At 40.2% G+C, this 20,247-nt stretch overlaps 1 protein-coding gene across 1 annotated transcript in view; it reads left to right on the top strand.

Annotated features, from left to right (window-relative positions):
* tm2d1 (TM2 domain containing 1) overlaps positions 1–20,247 on the top strand; it is an 87,548-nt gene that overhangs the window by 41,071 nt on the left and 26,230 nt on the right. The gene's annotated exons all lie outside the window — the stretch shown is intronic.

Genomic DNA, 20,247 nt, shown 5'->3' with positions numbered 1-20,247 from the left:
TGGCCAGATTGGAATTTTTCTGCTTTTGGAGGCATTTGAGCAATATTTGTAGTTTTCGATTAGATGCTGGTGGCGCTGCACTGGAACAATTTGACTAGTTTCAAAGGTGCATAATTGGATTTAAAATATTAACTTTCTTTCTTGCTCAACAGATGCTACCAGACCTGCTGAGTTTCTCCAGCATTTTCTGTTTTTATTTTGTTGGGGGTGTAGCTAGTTATAGAGTACAAGTCCTCAGCACTGCAATGGGAATGTTGTCAGAGTCTATAACCTTTCCAGTATCCAGTGCACCCATATTTTCTTGATGGTATGCAGAGTGAATCAAATTGGCAAAAGGCTGTTATCGCAGTAATGCTTTTAAACTCTGGAGGTCGTCAGATGGTAGGAACATAACAGGAGGAGATTACGTATCTCATTGGGCCTGCGGTGCCACCATTCAGTGAGATCGTGGCTGATCCAGGACCAAACTTTGCTTCATATCTCTTAATACACTTATGTAATAAATCTATGTTTCTTAGATTTGAAATTTACATGTGATATAGTATCAGTTGCCATTGGTGAAAGATTCCTAAACCTTTTGTGTAGAATTGTTGCCTAATTTAATTTCTGAAAAATCTGATCTGATTTTGTTAGACTTCTCAACCAATGGAAATTGTTACTTTCTGTCTACTCTATTCCCTTTATTATTTTGAACTCTGATCAAATCACTCCATAACCACCTTAATTCCATGGAATACAACTGTAATTTGTGTAATCTGACATTGTAGTAACCTTTGGATTCCAGGTAGTTATTCAGCTGTCATCCATTGATCCTTCTCACTAAGCATAATGGTAGGTGCTTCACCCCTGCCTCATGTACTCTTTCTGGATTCTGCCGTTATTAAGGTTAGGGATGTTGATAGAGCCTCATCTTTTTATTAGTTGTTAATCACTCACTAATATTCACAAGTGGATATTGTGGTACTGCAGAATTTTAATCTGATTGGATGTTGTGGAATTGTTTAGCTTATAATGCTGTGTTGTCAAAAAGAATTTTGATGCTTTCTGAACATGTGATCAGGACATTACATTTGCCACTTGAAACAATTTATGCATATATACCTGGTTTTATGCTTGCTAGAATGTTTGATATAACTGACACTTGCGGTCCTATTTCAAAAGAACTGTTGCGAGTCAAATCATACTGCCGTGGGCCTGAAGTCATGTTTAGCTAGATTGAGCAAGGGCAATCTGTTTGCTTTCAATCCACCAATATATCTGAATCACTATGTGAAGGACATATTTTAAGTGAAGCATAAAATTATACATGGAGCATGAACAAACATGTATTATACATAAAACAACTTCTGTTCTGTAAACCACAAAGGGCAGAGTCTTGAAAGTAATTCTGTTTCCTGCGTATTGTGCACTGAGTCATATATTTGCCAGTTCATATAATTGATATCTGAAGAACTGAATTCGTTAAAGGACAGAGCTGAAATAAGCTACTGGAAAAGACAGAACTAAGCCTGCTTTCCTGAGTACAGAGACAGTTAATACCCACCTATATTGCAGCTTTATATAATGGATACGACATTCTAGTTAGAACTCCTGGTTGTTTTATTTAATTATAAAATTAAATATTTTGCTGCTTTCTCTTCTAAGCGAGTAGAATTGTTATTACGACCCTGGCTTGCTTCTGTCCTATCCACAATTGATTAAGGTACTTTTTAAGTAAACTGGCTTTGTGGATGACCCTGTGACCCTGTAGAACAATTTTTCAATGCCAAAGTTTAGGTTTTATTAGGGCTGCTCAGCTCCCGACCTCATTGTAGTCATTTTTCAAACCTGGACAAAAGAGCTCAACTCCAGAGGTGAGTTGGGCAAGACCGCTCTTGATGTCAAAACCGCATTTGACTTGAATATACCTTGCTAGACTCCCTTACTAAACTAGAGTTAATGTGAATCGAGGCAGTCTCTCCATTGGTTGAAGTCATACCTAGCACAAAGGGGCATACTTGTGCATGTTGGAGGTCAGTCATCTTAGCTTGAGGATATCTGTGCAGGAGTTCCTCAGGACTATGTCCTTGGCCCAACCATCTTCACCTGCTTCATCAGTTAATTTACCTCCATCATGGTGTGAACATTTGCTGGTGATTACATGGTGTTCAGTACCATTCGTGACTCCAGATGCTGAAGCAGTCCATGTCCAGAGGCAGCAAGTGTCAGACAGTATCCCGATTTGGGCTGACTATAACAAGTAACATGTGCAGTGACTGTTTCAACAAGAAAGAATTTTAGCCATCATTAGTTGACATTCTGTCATTGAATCTCCCATGATCAAGATGTGAGGGGTTATCATTGAACTGAAATTGCACTGGACTGGCCAGATAAATACAATGACTACAAGAGCAGGCCAGAGGCTAGGAATCCTGCAGTGAGTAACTCACCTGATTCTGTAAAGCATATGCACATAGTACAAAGCACAAGTTAGACGTGTGATAGAATTATCCTCACTTGGCTGAATATATATGCGTACAACTCCAAACAAACACCCAATCAGCTTGACACCATCCAGACCAAAGTAGCCTACTTGATTGGCACTACATCCACAAGCATTCACTTCCTCCACCACTGATGATCAGTGCAGAAATTGACCAAGGCTTGTTAAATAACTCCTTCCAAACTCACAACTACTGCCATCTATAAGCACAAGGGCAGCAGGAACATGGGAACACGACTATCTGGAACTACTTCTTCTCCAAGCCACTCACCATTCCTGATTCAGAAGTAAATCATCATTTTCTTTAGTGTCACTGGGTTACTATACTGGAAATCCTTCCTTCGCATAGGAGCAAAAGTAGGCTATTTGCCCCTTTTGTGCTTGTCCCACAATTGAGTATGATTATGGCTGATCATCCAACTCTGTGGCAGAGAATTAAGTGACACACTGAGTGAAGAGATTTCTTCTCACCTTAGTCCTAAATGGCCTACCCCGTATCGTTAACCTTTGAGCCCAGTTCTGGATTCACTGGTCATCAGAGACATACTTCGTACATTTTCCTGGGGAGATAAGGGCCTCATGGAATTGTTACTAGACTATTAATCCAGAAACACAGCTAATTTTGTAGAGCCGTGGTTCAAATCCTGCCATGGTAGACAGTGAAATGTGAATTCAGTAAAGAATCTGGAATTAAGGGTATATTGATGATCGTGAAACCATTGTCAATTGTTGGAAAAATACATCTGATTTACCAGTGTCCTTTAGGGAAGAAAATCTGCCTCCTTATCTGGTCTGGACTACATGTGACTTTAGACCCACAGCAATGTGGTACATTCTTAACTATCTTCTGGGCAATGAATGCTGGCCTGGACAGATGCTTACATCCCATGAATGATGAAAAACATTGCATTGGGGGTGCATCTACACCAAATGGACTGCAGAGGTTCAAAAAGCCAGCTCACCACCAATTCTTTTGAAGTCAACAAGGGAAAGGCAATAAATGTTAACCCAGCCAATCATGCCCATATTGCACAAACAAAAAAAAAAGAAATTTGATAATTTACTGGACTTTAGGCTACTTTTATAGCTTCCATATGTTGGATAAATATATTACCTCAGCAGTCTGAACTTTCCAAGTTAAATTGCGCTCATTATTTAGAAATTAAAGTTGTAATGTAGCATTGTTCAGCTAAAGCAAAAAAGTGGCATTACAAAAGCAGGAGTCTTTATGTTTACATTTGAGAATGAGTATGTTTATTTAAGTCCTGCCCTGGTTTGTTTTACCAATACGCAATAGTTCCCATTCATCAAAATTAAACTCCATTTGCCACTCCTCAGCCCATTGATCAAGATCTCTTTCTAATATTACATAGCATTTCTTCACTGTCCACTGCACCACCAATTTTGAGGTGTCATCCACAAACTTACTAACCATGGTTTCTGTATTCCCAATTTGGAGGAGCTGGTGTTGGACTGGAGTGGACAAAGTTAAAAATCACACAACACCAGGTTATAGTCCAACAGGTTTATTTGGAAGCACTAGTTTTCGAAGATCTGCTTCTTCATCAGGTGATGTGGAGCAGGATCTAAGACATATGACACCCACCTGATCAAGAAGCAGCGCTCAAAAGATAGTGGTTCCAAATAAACCTGTTGGACTATAACCTGGTGTTGTGTGATATTAAACTTTCATATTCTCATCTAACTCATTTATATAAATGACAAACAAAAGTGGACCCTGCACCAATCTCTGGAACACCATTGGGAACTGGCCTCCAGTCCAAAAAACAACCTTCCATCTCCACTCTGTCTCCTGGCCATTTTGTATCCAATTGGCAGGCTCCCCTGAATCCCGTGTAATCTAACTTTACCAATTAGTCTACCATTAGTCGTCCAGAATCTCCCTGATTTTTGGGAAGAGTGAATGATTAAGGCCAGTGTCCTCCAATGTCAAGTCCCTCTTCCTTCAGTATCATTAAATGGATTTCATTTGGAACCAGTGGTTTATCAACGTTAAGTATTGATAGCCTCTCCAAGGCTATCATGTTTCAATTTTAAACTCTTCTAGGGAGAGAGCTACCTTCTCTGTCAGTATGCCCTGAGTAGCATCTGCCCCTATGGTAAATATTGACTTAATATATTCATTTAAAAGCTCAGCCATTCCTGTTTGCTCCTGAATCAGTGCTACTCCCCTTTTACCACCTGTTGCTATTAGTGTGCCTTCAGACTTTCCGATTCCTCTTTATGATAGCCTCCATCTTTTCTCATAATCCCTCTTTGCATCTCTAAATTGCTGCCCTCTGACCATAAAACAGAGGAGCAGAATTCGGCCATTTGGTCCATCAAATCTGCTCTGTCATACAGTCGTGACTGATACGTTTCTCAATTCCATTCTACCACCTTCTCCCCGAAATCCTTGATTCACTTACAAATCAACAACGTATCTCAGTTTTAGATACACTCAGTGACTTGGCCTCCACTGCTCGCTGTGGTAATGAGTTCCAATGAGTGTATGCTCCTCAACCAATATGCCAGCATGTCTTTCCTTACTTTTATATCTTCTCTTAATATCTTGTACTGAAGAAACTTTAATTCTGTCCTGCCCTTCGTTAAACCACATATTTCTTACTGCTGCAACATCATAATTTCCCCATGGCAATCTGAATCATCATTGTTCCTCTTGGATCTCAATTTCTACCTGAAACTTGTCGTAAGTGTACATTTTATTCTGCTTTTTCATTCTGGATTTGTTTGCCCTCCCTTTTGAGGGGATATGTCTTGACTGGACCCAACCACCCCCTCTTCGGATATAACCTATTGTTTAACTACAGTTTTTCATATCAGCTTTTTGTTCTAGTCTCTCTGACCCAGCTCTGTTCTTGCTCCAGTGCTGTCAGCTCTCCCCCAATTAGTAATTTGGATTATCCATTATACTTTTCTATCATCATCTTAAACCTATGATATAACAATCACTGTCTCCTATATATTCCCTCCACTGACACTTGTTTCCCACATTTCCAACAGTGCATCCTTTCTGTTTGAGCTGGGCATGGTGCAGTAGGAGACTTTCCTAAGCACAGTTTAGGCACGTTTGCCCCTCTCCGCCCTTAATGCTATAATTGTCTCGTCTGCATTTGAAGAGCTAATGTCTCCAATTATAACCAGTCTACAATGTTTGCATTTCTCTGTAATTGCCTCAGTTGTTCCTATACATGCTTGCCATTAGATGCTATTCCACTGACTGTACCAAGTAATGTAATTGCACTTTTCTTGTTCCTTAGCTCTTGACTTGAACCCTCTGTCTTCCTTCTCCAGTACTCCAGTGGTATGCTCCTGAGCCAACACTGCCAACCCTCTTTCCTTACCTTTATATCTTTTCTGAACATCTTGTACCAAAAAATATTTATACCTTATTCTGACCTTCCTTGAGCAAGATCTCTGTTATTGCTACAACCTCATCTGGAATTAAGATTGTATTGATGACCATGAAACCTTTGTCAATTGTTGGAAAAATCCATCCAATTTACTAATGTAAATTAGTAGTAGAAGAAAATCTGTCTTGTTATGTGCTCTGGTCTACGTGTGACTTCAGACCCACAGCAATGTTGTTTATTCTTAACTGCCTTTTGGGCAATTAGGGATAGGTACTGAATGCTGCCTTGGACAGAGATGCCGATGTCCTATGAATGATGAAGAGCATCAACACCACGACCACAAGCACTAAACGCTACGACCAGCCATCCATACACAAACTCGATGGGGGCAACACAACAATAATAGGACAAGACAAACAGAGGACAGCCAGAGAATTGCTAGAAGCTTGGCAATCATCCACAAACACCATCAACAAACACATTGACGTAGACCCCAATAAACTGACCATTGCAACAAGCAATCTGAAGCAGCAGGAACAAAACCAAATAAATTCCAACCAATACAGTTGAGTAGCACTTACACATGAAGCTCCGCAGCATTGAGGATTTCACCTAGAAAGGGGACAAAATGTCTGAAAACCAAATTCTCAGCGAATAAACCCACAACAACTGCAACCGGCACCCGAGCGACAAATCTTTACACAAATCTTGAACAATATTATATTTCCACATGGAAATCTGCACATCTACTCCACAACCACCTGATGAAGTAGCAGCACTGCAAAAGCTAGTGCTTCCAAATAAACCTATGGACTATAACCTGGTGTTTTGTGATTTTTAACTTTGTACACCCAAGTCTAACACCGGCACCTCCAAATCATGATCCCCAAATCTTATTTACTGTTCTCCATGCAGTCATATATGTGCATAATAAACCTGACTGAATTTTCACCATTTTCTCCCTTACTCCAACTTCATCTATTGACTCTCTTGCTAACCCCCTAAATTCTGGTATTAGGACCACAACTCTGTTTAGACCCAAATCATTGGTATCAATGTGGACCACAAGTTCTGACTATTCCTCTTGCCCCCAGAAGAATGTCCTGCAGCTCTTTGTGACATCCTCGATCCTAGCACTGGGGATTCAGTGTACTATGTTGAAGTCATATGTACAGCAACAGAAACACCTAAATGTCCCCCTAACTAATGATCCCTACCCCACATCATTGTTATTGTTCTTCCTTTTTGCTCCCCCCTCTGCAGCTGATCCTTTCATAACCTTGGATTTTTCTGCACCCCGTTGTGAACCCAGCACCCTCACTAGCTTGCAGAACAGAACATCAATTTCTGAATATGTTTCCATGCCATACCTGCATGGTTCTCTTGCACTGCATGGCAGTCACTCATTCTGTTTAAGTCCCCAGGCTGTTAAGATGTCATCTCACCATCTATCTGAATGTGCATTCCACATAAATCTTATCCTTGTGGATATGCCTTAATGATTCCAGTCACCGCTTGAGCACTGAGGTCCGGAGCTGAGGCTTCTGTTGCTGGCAGCATTTACTGTGTATTTAGTCATCTAGGCCAGTGACAGGATCCTGAACTTCCCACCTATTATAGGCCACACACTCCACTTAATTAACCCGAGCTGTCATAGCTTAAAGTTATTTCCCTGGTGTAACTTTATTTTGTATTAATTATATCATTTCAGTAAGTTGACTCTGACTTTCCCTTATTCCTGGAATTTCTAATAAGAAGAACATTTACTAGTGTTAAGCTTTGCAATTTAGCAATCTCTGGAGGGTCCGCACATTCATTGTTGTTAAGAACAATGATCTCAATTACTACATTCTCTCACCCACCCTCCCAACTAACTCATTCTAGAAGTTGGGGGGAATTGTCTTCACCAATGTTCACTCTACCTATCTCTGTTCCATGACACCAGGTTATAGTCCAACAAGTTTATTTGAAACTGCAAGCTCTTCGAGCATTGCTCCTTTTTGCTAACGAGCTAGGACTGGTGCTCCGAAAGCTTGTATTTTCAAAGAAACCTGTTGGACTATAACCTGATGTTGTGTGTCTTCTAACTTTGTCCATCCCAGTCCAACACTGGCGCCGCCACATCATATCTCTGTCACTCATAGATTCTATCTCACTGTTGTTTTTGGCAGAATCTCAGTTCACATGTGAACAGGGCATGATTGTAACAACTTCTCAACTTTGACTGAAAGTTGGTTTGCAACTGGGGATGCTTTCACTGTTTCCAGGGCCTTCCCAATGGCTTCCTTTTCTACCACATACAATGTCCTAGAACCCCTAGTGGCTGCATTGCCCTTACCTTGTTGTCCCGATAATCATCTTCATCTGTGAATGTCTCACTTCTCATTCAAGATGGCAATAGTCCAATGGCCTCCTTTTAACTCTATCTTAAGTTTCTTTCCAGGACATCATGTGTTTTTTTCCACACTCAGTCACTATACTGACAGAGTTCTCATCCCAAATCTCAGATCTTCTTGCTCTTTCACCTCACTTAATTATCTTCCAATCCTCTTAATTCTCTCCCTCCATATAAATGCTTTTTTCACATTCAGGTCACCCTTTGCCTTAATTATTTCCAATAAGCTCTCTAAGGGATCACTGGCAAGGTTGCCAACGATTAATATTTTAAATGCCTTATTCACTACTCACTTCCAATCCACCATTAGAAAAAAAACTTGTTCGTTTGCCTACTTGCCTGGACCTTGGGTTCTCCATTTGTTGCTGTTTGCTAATCTTTTGTCTGTACTTCTACATTTGATGTCATTGCAGCAAAACTCTCACTCTCGTCACTGCTGAGGAATTCTGTGGTGTGGCCCCTGTCTTTCAATTTCAGGATGTGCACACTAAGCAGTATGGTACATAAGTGACTGCACCACCAGTTCTAACTAGACTTCTTCAAGCTCTATTTAAAGCCTCCTTATCTTTCCCAAAACTGTCTGGCTCTCCGACTCTGAAGAATTAACCAGGTTAATAAAATTAGCCCCAGCTTCTTTTTATTATTCACATTATTTCCCGAGACACCTCTCTGTTATCCTTTGGGTGTTTAACATTCATTGTGTAGAAGGATTTCTTGGTAACCTAAGACATAGACAATCTGTTCACCTCACCTCTGCTATTTTCCTCCATTCTGTTGTCCACTAAACCACCTTAGAGACACACTCTTTCTCAGTGAAAGGTCTGAAACCATCATGTCTGATTCCCTGAACAAATGCTATAACCTCACTATTCCCTTAGCATTCCCCCTACTGTCAGACTGAACCAGTCTGTTGGCTGCCTCAGTAAATTGACTAATCCTAATCTGCTAACATCTTGCCCTGTCCTCCATTATTTCAGTGATTAAAATCAGAAAGAACTGATGAAACCAGTGTTTTGAAAGAATGATTGCATGTTTTGAATAAGCAGTAACAAAGTGGTTTCAGACAAACAGGACCTATGAGATTGTGAAGAGATGTAGCTGGGTGACAACAGTTAATTACGTGACACACAGAGGTTATGTCTGTCGCAAGTTGGTTGACATCTAGTCTCTAGTACATAGACCAAGACGAAGGCCTTCCACCTACCAATAGCTGTGTAATTGGTTGTCAGGTAATTGAATATCTTGGAGCTGAGAATAAACTACAGAAAAGTATTTTCCATTCTAGCGAGTCATAACCTGTTGTACCATCCTGCTTATTTACCACTGTAGTTCTACAGACTTGCCTTGGCCCTTGGTCTTCTAGTGCCTCCAAATAAGCAGCCTTTTTTATGTTTGAATTTGTTCTCAACCTCTTCCATCCTAATATTTCTACAAACTATGTACACCCCACTACAACCTTGAGGTTCTGTGCCTTCCATTGCTAACTCCTATGCTCATTATAGGCAGCCTAACTCTTTTCCCACCAATGATAGGAATGTCTTAGTCCATATTAAGTTGCATGTTGTAAAATTCTGTTCCTACATTTCCCAGCTTGCTCTGTCTGCCTCAAACCCACCTTTTTTTATTTCACCACCTGCTTTGTTTCTCTCCCCCTTTGTGTCTGGAATTAAACACACGTGCAGTTCAAAACATTCTCACAGATTGGCATAACTTTCCAACCCTAAATGGACAAACAATAGTTTTAAGTTTATCTCTTAACCTCTGTCGTTGATGTCTCAATGTGCAGTTTTATGGATACTCAAACAAACAAATAAACTGATGCTCAATTTTATTTTTGTACAATTATTTCTTGTAAAAGTAAACTTCACTTTCGCTTGATGAAAATAGACAAAAGCGCAATGTAAAATGACCTTTGTAAGAAAAGGAAAAAAATTTCAAGCTTGTGATTGTAGAATAAAACTAGTACATTTATTACAGATAAATGAATTTCAATTCCAATATCCCACAAAGTTATGATTCAGTATTTACTGTGGAATTTCTTCACTCTCATTTTATTTCATTGATTCCTATCCCTAAACAATATTCTTCATCGTAATTCTATTGAAACCAGTTCTCTAATCTCCATTAATCTGGAACTCGTTAACTTTCAGTATTACATGCATATAGCTTAAATGTGATACACACGGGGATTGTGTTTTATTGTTATGCCATCATGTCAACGCACAAGCATTAGATCCAAAGTAATTGCACAATTCGGTAATATTAGTTTCTGGGAAGTCCTGGTTTATGAACATAAACATTAATCTTCAGGTACATGTCAGAACATGGAGCCAGATTGCATGAAATGTAATGTTTCTAAATTTAAAAATTACCAAATAAAGTAACACGTTGTTGTATAAATGTAAAGTTTGAACAGATTCATGAAATTTAAATTAGTCGGCATTGAAACATTGACATTCTCACTTTACTCCATGACAGATGCCCTGGTAATCATTAACCTGCATCATTTATTTGTGGGGGGGCGGGGAAACACAAGGCCAGTGGCACAATGGAGAATGTGTTTGACTTCAGATCAGAAAATTTCAAATCCTCCCTGACTCGGGTGCAATGCATAACTTTTCTCTGCTTCCAAACTAACATTTTGGGAGTGTATTATCGGCCCCCAAAAAGAGTCAACAGGAAATAGACACGCTTCACAGACGTGTTGGAGAAATGATCGGGAAACCTTATACTAGTGGATTTCAACTTTTACCAACATAAATTGAGATGGTCATGGAGGGTGGATTTCTTGAAATGTATCTAGGCGAGCTTGTTTTCTATCAACACATAGAAGGTCCAACAAAGAATGGCACAGTGTTGGATCTGTTTCTGGGGAACGAAGCTGGGCAAGTATTTGATGTCGAAGTTAGAATATTCAGGCAATAGCGACCACAACACTGCACAGTTCAAATTTGTTCTGGACAAGGAAAAAAGATAGCCTGCAAAAGACAGTCTTGGATTGGGCAAAGATAGATTTTATTAAAATAAAGCAGACGTCACGGTGGTTCAGTGGTTAGCACTACTGCCTCACAGCAGCAGGAACCCGGGTACGATTCATGCCTCTGGCAACTGTCTGTGTGGAGTTTGCATATTCTCCCTGTGTCTGTATGGGTTTCCTCAGCATGCTCTGGTTTCCCCTCTCAGTCCAAAGAAGTGCAGGTCAGATGAATTGGCTATGCTAAATTGCCCGTAGTGTTAGGTGCATTAGTCTGGGGTAAATATAGGGTAGGAGAATGGGTCTAGGTGCGTACTCTTCAGAGGATCAGTGTGGACTTCTTGGGCCGAAGGGCCTGTTTCCATACTGTAGGGTATCTAATCAAATCTAAAGCAGGATATGGCCACAGTAGACTGGGAACAGCTCTTTGTGGTTAAGTCTACAGCAGGGCAATGGTGTGGCTTTGAAAAAGTAGCTGGGGAGAGTAGAAGTCCAACATGTACTCTTTAGATGGAAATGTAGACACACTAAGTTCAGAGAACCCTGAAGGTCCAGGAGGAGTAGGACTTTTATCAGGTCTGAAGGGAGCAATTCAGCTGCTGCCCTAGAGGAATACAGGAAGTGCAGAAGGGAACTTTTTTTAAAAAAGTAAATAGAATAGCAGAAAAGAACATGAAACAGGACTTGCAAACAGGATTAGGAAGAACCCAAAGATGTTTTTTGAATACATTAAAGGGAAGAGATTAACAAGAGAAAAGGTCAGGTCCATTAGGGACCGAGGGGGCAATCTGTTTGTGAAGCCACAGGATAATGGAAGAGTGTTAAATAAATACTTCTCCTAGGTCTTCAATCTGGAAAAGGATAGTGTAGATAAGGAATTCAGGAAAAGGGACTGTGAGGAACTTGCAAAGGTTGACCTAGGAAAGTGGGAGGCATTGGAGGCTCTGTAAGGCTTTAAAACAAACCATGTGGCCTGGATGAATTGCATTCCAGGCTGTTGTGTGAGGTGAGGCAGGAAATTGCAGAGGCTCTAATACAAATTTTTAATTCTTGTCTTGCCACAGGGGAAATGCCAGAGGACTGGAGGACAACTAATATGAGGTGGTAGAGATGAACCAGGGAATTACAAATTAGTCTCATGCCAGTGGTAGAGAAATTATTGGAGAAAATTCTGACAGGATGAATTAATACCCACTTGGAAAGGCATAGGTTACTCAGGAATAGTCAGCGGGAGTTCATGCCTGATCTAATTTTCAAAAACACCTAACAAATTTGTGAAGTGTATGGATGAGGGAAGTTCAATTGATGCAGTTTTAAAGGATTTTAGCAAAGCTTTTGACAAGGTGCCACATGGGAGACTGATTGAGAAGGTTAAAGCACATGGAATTTGGGAACCTTGGCAAGATGAATCGGCAACTGGTTTAATAACTGGACGCGAAGGATAATGGTAGAAGGCTGTTAGAAAGGTAGAAACTGACTGGAGACAGATGTCCAGCAGCATACCTCAAGTTTGGAGGTGTAGTGGACAGCGAAGTGGGTTACCTCAGATTACAACAGGATCTGGACCAGATGGGTCAACAGGCTGAGAAGTGGCAGATAGAGTTTAATTCAGATAAATGCAAGGTGCTGCACTTTGGAAAGCAAATCTTAGCAGGATTTATACACTTAATGGTAAGGTCCTAGGGAGTGTTGCTGAACAAAGAGACCTTGGAGTGCAGGTTCATAGCTCCTTGAAAGTGGAGTCACAGGTAGGTGGATAGTGAAGAAGGCGTTTGGTATGCTTTCCTTTATTAGTCAGAATATTGAATGCAGGAGTTGGGAGGTCATGTTGTGGCTATACAGACATTGTTTAGGCCACTGTTGGAATATTGCATGCAATTCTGGTCTCCTTCCTATTGGAAAGATGTTGTGAAACTTGAAAAGGTTCAGAAAAATTTTACAAGGATGTTGCCAGGTTTGGAGTATTTGCGCTATAGGGAAAGGCTGAACGGATTGGGGCTGTTTTCTCTGGAGCATCAGAGGCTGAGGATGACCTTATAGATGTTTACAAAATTATGAGGAGCATGGATAGGATAAATAGACAAAGTCTTTTCCCTGGGATCAGGGAATCCAGAACTAGAGGGCATAGGTTTAGGGTGAGATGGGAAAGATATGAAAGAGACCTAAAGGGCAGTTTTTTCACACAGAGAGTGGAACGTGTATGGAATGAGCTGCCAGAGGAAGTGGTGGTACAATCGCAACATTTAAGAAGCATTTGGATGGGTATATGAATAGGAAGGGTTTCGAGGGATATGGGCCGGGTGCTGGCAGGTTGACTAGCTGGCAGGTGGGATATCTGGTCAACATGGACTGGTTGGACCGAAAGGTCTGTTTCCATGCTGTACATCTCTATGACTCTCTGGCTTTAAGTTCACTACTGGGACCTTTATTGTTTCTTATATACATAAATGATATTGATGAGAATGTGAGGGGAATATTAAGCAAATTTGCGGAAAACTCAAGATTGGTAGAGTGGTTAATAGTGAAGATCGTTGTAGATTACAGGAAGATATAGATGGGTTGGTTAGATGGACAGATCAGTGGCAGATGGTATTCCCTAATAAGTGCAAGGTGATGCACTTTGGAAGAAGAAACAAGTTGAGGGATATTTAATGGCAGAATACTAGATAGCTTAGAGCAACAGCGGGATCTTGGGTTAATAATTCACAGATCCCTGAAGACAGCAGAGCATGTGAATAGGATAGTTAAGGCATATTGCTTTCGTCAGTCATGACATAGAGTATAAGAGCAGGGAGGTATGTGGTATTGAGCATCGGTCAGGCCACAACTGGAGGACTGTGTGCAGCTCTGGTCACCTCATGACAGGAAGGATGTGATAGCAGTAGTTGTGTACAGGGAAGGTTCACCAGAATGTTGCTTAGGGTGGAGGAATTGTGCTATAAGGAAAGACTTAATAGGCTTTATTGTTTTCTTTAGAGTAGAGAAGATTGAGGAGGGACACAGATTATGAGGGGTATGGACAAGGTGTATAAAGAGCAGGTGTTCCCTTTGGTTGAGGGGTCAACCACAAGTGGGCATACTTTTCGGGGAAGGGGCAGTAGATTCAGAGGGGATTTGGGAAAACCTTATTCATTCAATGGGTGGTGGGAATCTGGAATGCACTGCCTGAAAAGGTAGTGGAGGCTAGAAACCTTACAACCTTCAAAAATATTTGCATGAGTACTTCAAATATTGTAACATTCAAGGCTGTGGACAAGTGCAGCAAATTGGAATTAGCACACTTTTAGTGGTAAAAATGTGTTGCTGGAAAAGCACAGCAGGTCAGGCAGCATCCAAGGAACAGGAGATTCGACGTTTCGGGCATAAGCCCTTCTTCAGGAATAATTCCTGAAGAAGGGCTTATGCCCGAAACGTCGAATCTCCTGTTCCTTGGATGCTGCCTGACCTGCGGCGCTTTTTCAGCAACACATTTTCAGCTCTGATCTCCAGCATCTGCAGTCCTCACTTTCTCCTCGAAAATTTTAATCTACTGCGAATCCTCTTGCAAGGATGCCTTCCTTGAAGAAGCTCTCTTCCTCCCTCTACCAGGATTTCAGTGAGTCCCACTCTCACTGCACACCCCAGGTCATCTCCTCTGCACAGAAGCTCTTCGGCCACGTTCTCAAACAGACTCACTACCACAGCCACATTTCCTTCCTCAGCACCTGCCTACGGAACCGACTGATCCCGCACGGACTCCGGACTACATTCCGACCAACAAAATTTGGACCCAACCAGGACAATCAGTACCTACAACAAATCCAAAGCCTCCAGCAACAGACCTCCCTCCGGATCCTCCGCTCCACACTTGCAGCCATGCGTCGCTACCTACATTACCTGCAGTCAACATTCCTGAAGAAGGGCTTATGCCCGAAATATCGAATCTCCTGTTCCTTGAATGCTGCCTGACCTGCTGCGCTTTTCCAGCAACACATTTTCAGCTCTGATCTCCAGCATCTGCAGTCCTCACTTTCTCCACTTTTAGTGGTAGTTGTGTTGTTGCAGACACAATGGACAGAAGGGCCTTTTCAGTGCTGTATGAATCTAGGTCATTGATCAAAATGTGTTTGGTATAATTTATGCACAAGCCAAAATGTTGGGATGTCTGGACGGGCTATGAAGTATCCTTGAAGTTTTGTTTTTAATTTTGCTCAATCCACTTCTAGCTACAAATTTTCAATTGAGCCAGATTTCATTGCCATTATTGGATATCTTTAAGGTAAGAATTTGTGGTAAATCAAGTCAAGGCTTCCTGAGTTTTTTACCATTGTACTTTAAAGTTGCAAACTATTGTTTTCTTGGTTCAAGCTAATATTAGCATTTCTACCCATATTATGCGAACTTTCGAGTTTGGTGGTTCTCTCATAATAATGTAATTTCAATTTTCAAGAGTGAACTTGAAGCTACTGGATGTTAACCAGTTTTAATGAGTAACTGATTTACTCATGTTGCTGTGTCACAGACTTTGGCTTTTGAATCTTCATGGTCTTGTATCGCATGTGTGCATGGTAAAACCAAGATGCAAATTTCAATTTCATTATTTATCAAAATGTTCATATTTATTTTGACATTCTTCTGTTTTCATTCATTAATTAGTTGATTAACTCTATCATGTCCTTTCCAAAAGGAGGTCCTTGGTTTATGTTTTACTTAGAGTTACTGTCTTTGCAGTTTTATTTGTTATTGGAGGTTTACTGTTGCTATTCCACTTTCAACTGACTTGTGAAAAAGGCACAGAGAGTGAACTGCAATATTTCAATAAGGTAGCTCACAATCACCTTCTCAACGGCAATTAGTGATAGACAATAAATAGTTGTCTGGCCAGAGACAGCTCAAGAATGAAAGTAAACATTTTTATTGGCTTATTTTTTCAGTAAATCTATTTTGCAGAAGTACTTAAAAAAAAATAGGAACTGGGTAAAAGCCAGCATTTTGTTTCGGTCACCCCCTCAAGTTCTCTAATTTTGTTTCAGTTCTCTACATAGCACCTAATGTCGATTTAATAATGTAACCTGTAAAGATGGCTTTTTTTAAAATCCAGAAAACAAACAAGCTATAAAGACTAGTTTCTTGCTTTTGGCATACACTTACTTTAGCAATACTTCGACCCTATCTCTTGACCTTTTGATTAATGTTCTGAAGATGTTGAAAATCTGAATTAAAAATAGAGAATACTACAAATTATTTGGAAATAAATTTTTTGGTGATGAGAGTAACCAATTTAAATTTCATGCTGGTAATCTTGTATCAAAATTGAGGGCTCTTAGAGACATAGTTTTATACCAGCATAAGGAAAAGGAAGAAAGAATAAATAGGAAGGTTGACTATGGATTGTAATGCAACAATGATAAAATGATAATGCTACAAATGGAAAGGATCTGGTCATGCAACAACTATATAAATAAAGCATGGGTGTTGCTGAAAAATATCCATACAATCAAAGCTGTTTTGCAAAAGAGTCACCAGACCTGAAACATAAACTCTGATTTCTCTTCACAGATGCTGCCAGAACTGTTGAACTTTTCCAGCAACTTCTGTTTTTGTTTTGATTTAAAGCTTTTCGTCTCGGTACCAATCAGTATTAACTTGCCTATCAATTAGAACTGTCCTCTCATGCAGCATAAATGTTGATTTTTTTTTCCCCCCCCCTTGAATAGTTAATCTTTAGACTTAGGCTGATAAGTGCAAGATGAAGAACTTTAACAAAATGTATTTTTTCAGCAATGCTTGAATGAAGCATATGTCCAAAGCAAGTGTAATAAAGAAAAGCAGAATTATTGCCCAATGCTTCTGGAATAAAACAAAAAGGGGCCAGAAACTGAACCTGAAATTATTGAACTCAGTGCTGACAACCAGAATCTCATAAATAATACATGGCTTGGACGCTAGGAAATTGTTTCTGTTAGGCGAGGAGACTAGGACCCATGGACACAGCCTTAGAATTAGAAGGGGTCAATTCAGAACAGAAATGCGGAGACATTTCTTCAGCCAGAAAGTGGTGGGCCTGTGGAATTCATTGCCGCAGAGTGCAGTGGAGGCCGGGACGCTCAATGTCTTCAAGGCAGAGATTGATAAATTCTTGACGTTACAAGAAATTAAGGGCTATGGGGAGAATGCTGGTAAGTGGAGTTGAAATGCCCATCAGCCACGATTGAATGGCGGAGTGGACTCGATGGGCCGAATGGCCTTACTTCCACTCCTATGTCTGATGGTATCTTGTCAAAAGATAAAGAGCTGTGCCATGAGTTTACATTAAACTTCTTCAATACAGCGTAGAAGGTTGAAGAGGACAGAGAGGTCAGAGCGTGGGAGGATAGTTGGAGAATTAAAATGCCAGGTGAGCAGACGCTTGGGATTACTTTTGCAGACTGAACCATCAAAAGTTTAGATTGCGCCTATACTGAACAGATAATGACCTCCAATTTATTTAACTACTGATGTACACATTGTTTGTTTCTTTCCTGGCATTTCAGTTGATCTGATCTTGCTGCTAGTCGTTTACTAGCTCCAATTGCTCCATTATTGTGACTATTCTGATTTTAATATGTCAGATGGTATACTTTCCGCACAGTAGAAGACCCTTCTGCTTGTTGATGTTTGCCCTTTGTCCTAATGAATATTAGCATATCCTAATCACATGACTATTGATTCTCAATGCTGGATGGTTAACATGATCAAGGAATAGATAAGTTTTACTTCTATGGTCAGTATTCATATACCCTATATAAGTATTTGTGAGGGAAGGCTGTGAAGTCATGGTAGTATTTCCCCAAGCTAATGTTCTGGGCACTTGAAGTGGAATCCCACCTTGGCAGAAGGTAAAATTTGAATACAAGAAAAATCTGAAATTAAAAGCTAGCCTAATGGTGATCATGTTGATTGTCAGAAAAAAAACCCATCTAGTTAACTAATGTTCTTTAGGGAAGGAAACCTGTCTTCTTGACCTGGGTCTGACCTGCATGTGACTCTAGGTCGAAGCAATATGGTTGACTCCTGACTGCCCTCTGGACAAATAGGAATGGCAATAAAGGCAGGCCTGGCTAGTGACACACATTCTTTCAAATTTTTTTTTAAAGTATCAACTACATTTTAGGTGGTAATTTACATGTAGCCCATGTCAGAATGTCTTCAGGGACCATTTGGGTTTTAAGGCAGTCTGGCAGCATTAGTGGTTGTTTGACAGCTGAGCAATTATAATAGCCTTTCAGTTTAGTGTTATAAATTACTTTGATAGTATTTTAATCTTTGGATTGCTAGTATCATAACCACTAATCTACTGCATGGCATGACAAATCTAAAGGCAAAATGCTGCAGATGTTGAAGATACTGAAATAAAACCAAAGACAAACCATGCTGGAAGCACCAGTGGCAAGAGAAACAGAGTTAACATTTTAGGTCTGTGACCAACCCAAAATGTTAATTCTTTCCCTCACCACAAATGTTGCCAGACCTGTCAGATGTTGAAAACATGTTTCCAATGAGTTGCTGGTTTTATGACTAAATGAAGATTGATAGTTGTAATGTATGCAGTTGACATGCTCAGTAGAAGTTGCCAAATTACTGCAGAAACTCTGCTATTCTCAGCGTTATCACCAAAATTTTTAAAAATTAAAATGAGTAGACAAAATTCCCAATTAATCTATCTTTTTGATATAGGTTGGTAGAAGGCATGGACTGGGTTTCCATACCTAACAAGAATGACTATTTATGACAAGATTCTAGCAACAGAAACAGTTATAAACTGTCAGCATATAGCACTGATTGAAACTCTAATCCCCTTACAAATTCCCCCTTACACACAGACTGACCACCAAGAAAATCAATGGATAGAAGTCTGGAAAAGAAGTTTAGTCGTATTCAGGAACTATTGACTTGCTTTTTTGCTGATCAGAACATTTTTGCTTGGCTTTTCTTTCCCAAATTCTTCAACTGATTTATAAGAGAGACACTGGTTCACTTGTACAAGATTTTTGACTTAGCAAGTAAAAGTCACAACTGACAGCAACTGCTGAGGAAATATAAACTAGTTTTTTTTGCAGGGTTCAAGATGGTTTTGACTGTAGAGAACAGAGCAATAGCTTCAGACATGACACTTCCTTGAATCTTATTCCCAGCCCCAAACATTGCAGTTACCTGAGAACAAACCACATGATTGTTGGCAAGCAAAAGACCTTCATTATTTATAACCGGTCACTAGTCCTAAGACCAATCAAATTTCGTACCAAAGGTTCTGTATTCAGATGGAGCTATCAGCTCCAGTTCACCTGCAACCTAAACTTCAATTATTGCCTGTTCAAGCAGCTGTTTAAACGATGCTTGTTGTAAGTGTCAGGTTATTTGCTTCAGAAAATAGGCAGCAATCCTTGCAAAACACTTAGACAATAAGTCCATAAGACAGGAGTAGAAATTAGGCCCTTCGAAGCTGCTCCACTATTCAATCATGGCTGATAAGTTTCTCAACCTCATGCTCCCACTTTCTCCTTAATACTCAAGAACCTGTCTAAATCTTAAATATACTCAACAACCTTGCCTCCACAGCCTTCTATGGCAATGAATTCCATCGATTCACCACTCTCTGACTGAAAAAGTTTCTCCTTATCTCCATTTTTAAAGGTCTTCCTTTTACTCTAAGGCTGTGCTCTAGGATAATCGTCTTTCCTACCAATGAAAACATCTTCTCAACAACTACACTGTCCAGGCCATTCAGTATTCTGTATGTTTCAATTAGATCCCCCCCCACCCCATCCTTCTAAACTTCAAAATATAGACCCAGAGTCCTCAAACGTTCCTCATATGCTAAGCTTTTCATTCCTGGAACCCTTCTCATGAAACACCTCTGAACCCGCTCCAGGGCCAGTGCATCCTTCCTGAGATATGGGGCCCAAAACTGCACACAACATATGGTCTGACCAGAGTCTTCTAGAGCCTCAGAAATACATCCCTGCTTTTACAAACAGTTATTTGATTAACAGTTCTCTTTCAC

This window comes from Hemiscyllium ocellatum, chromosome 9 (assembly GCF_020745735.1).
Source record: "Hemiscyllium ocellatum isolate sHemOce1 chromosome 9, sHemOce1.pat.X.cur, whole genome shotgun sequence".
Taxonomy (NCBI): Eukaryota; Metazoa; Chordata; class Chondrichthyes; order Orectolobiformes; family Hemiscylliidae; genus Hemiscyllium; species Hemiscyllium ocellatum.
Note: the sequence above shows the minus strand (reverse complement) of the source record. Positions and strands in the feature narration are given on the sequence as shown.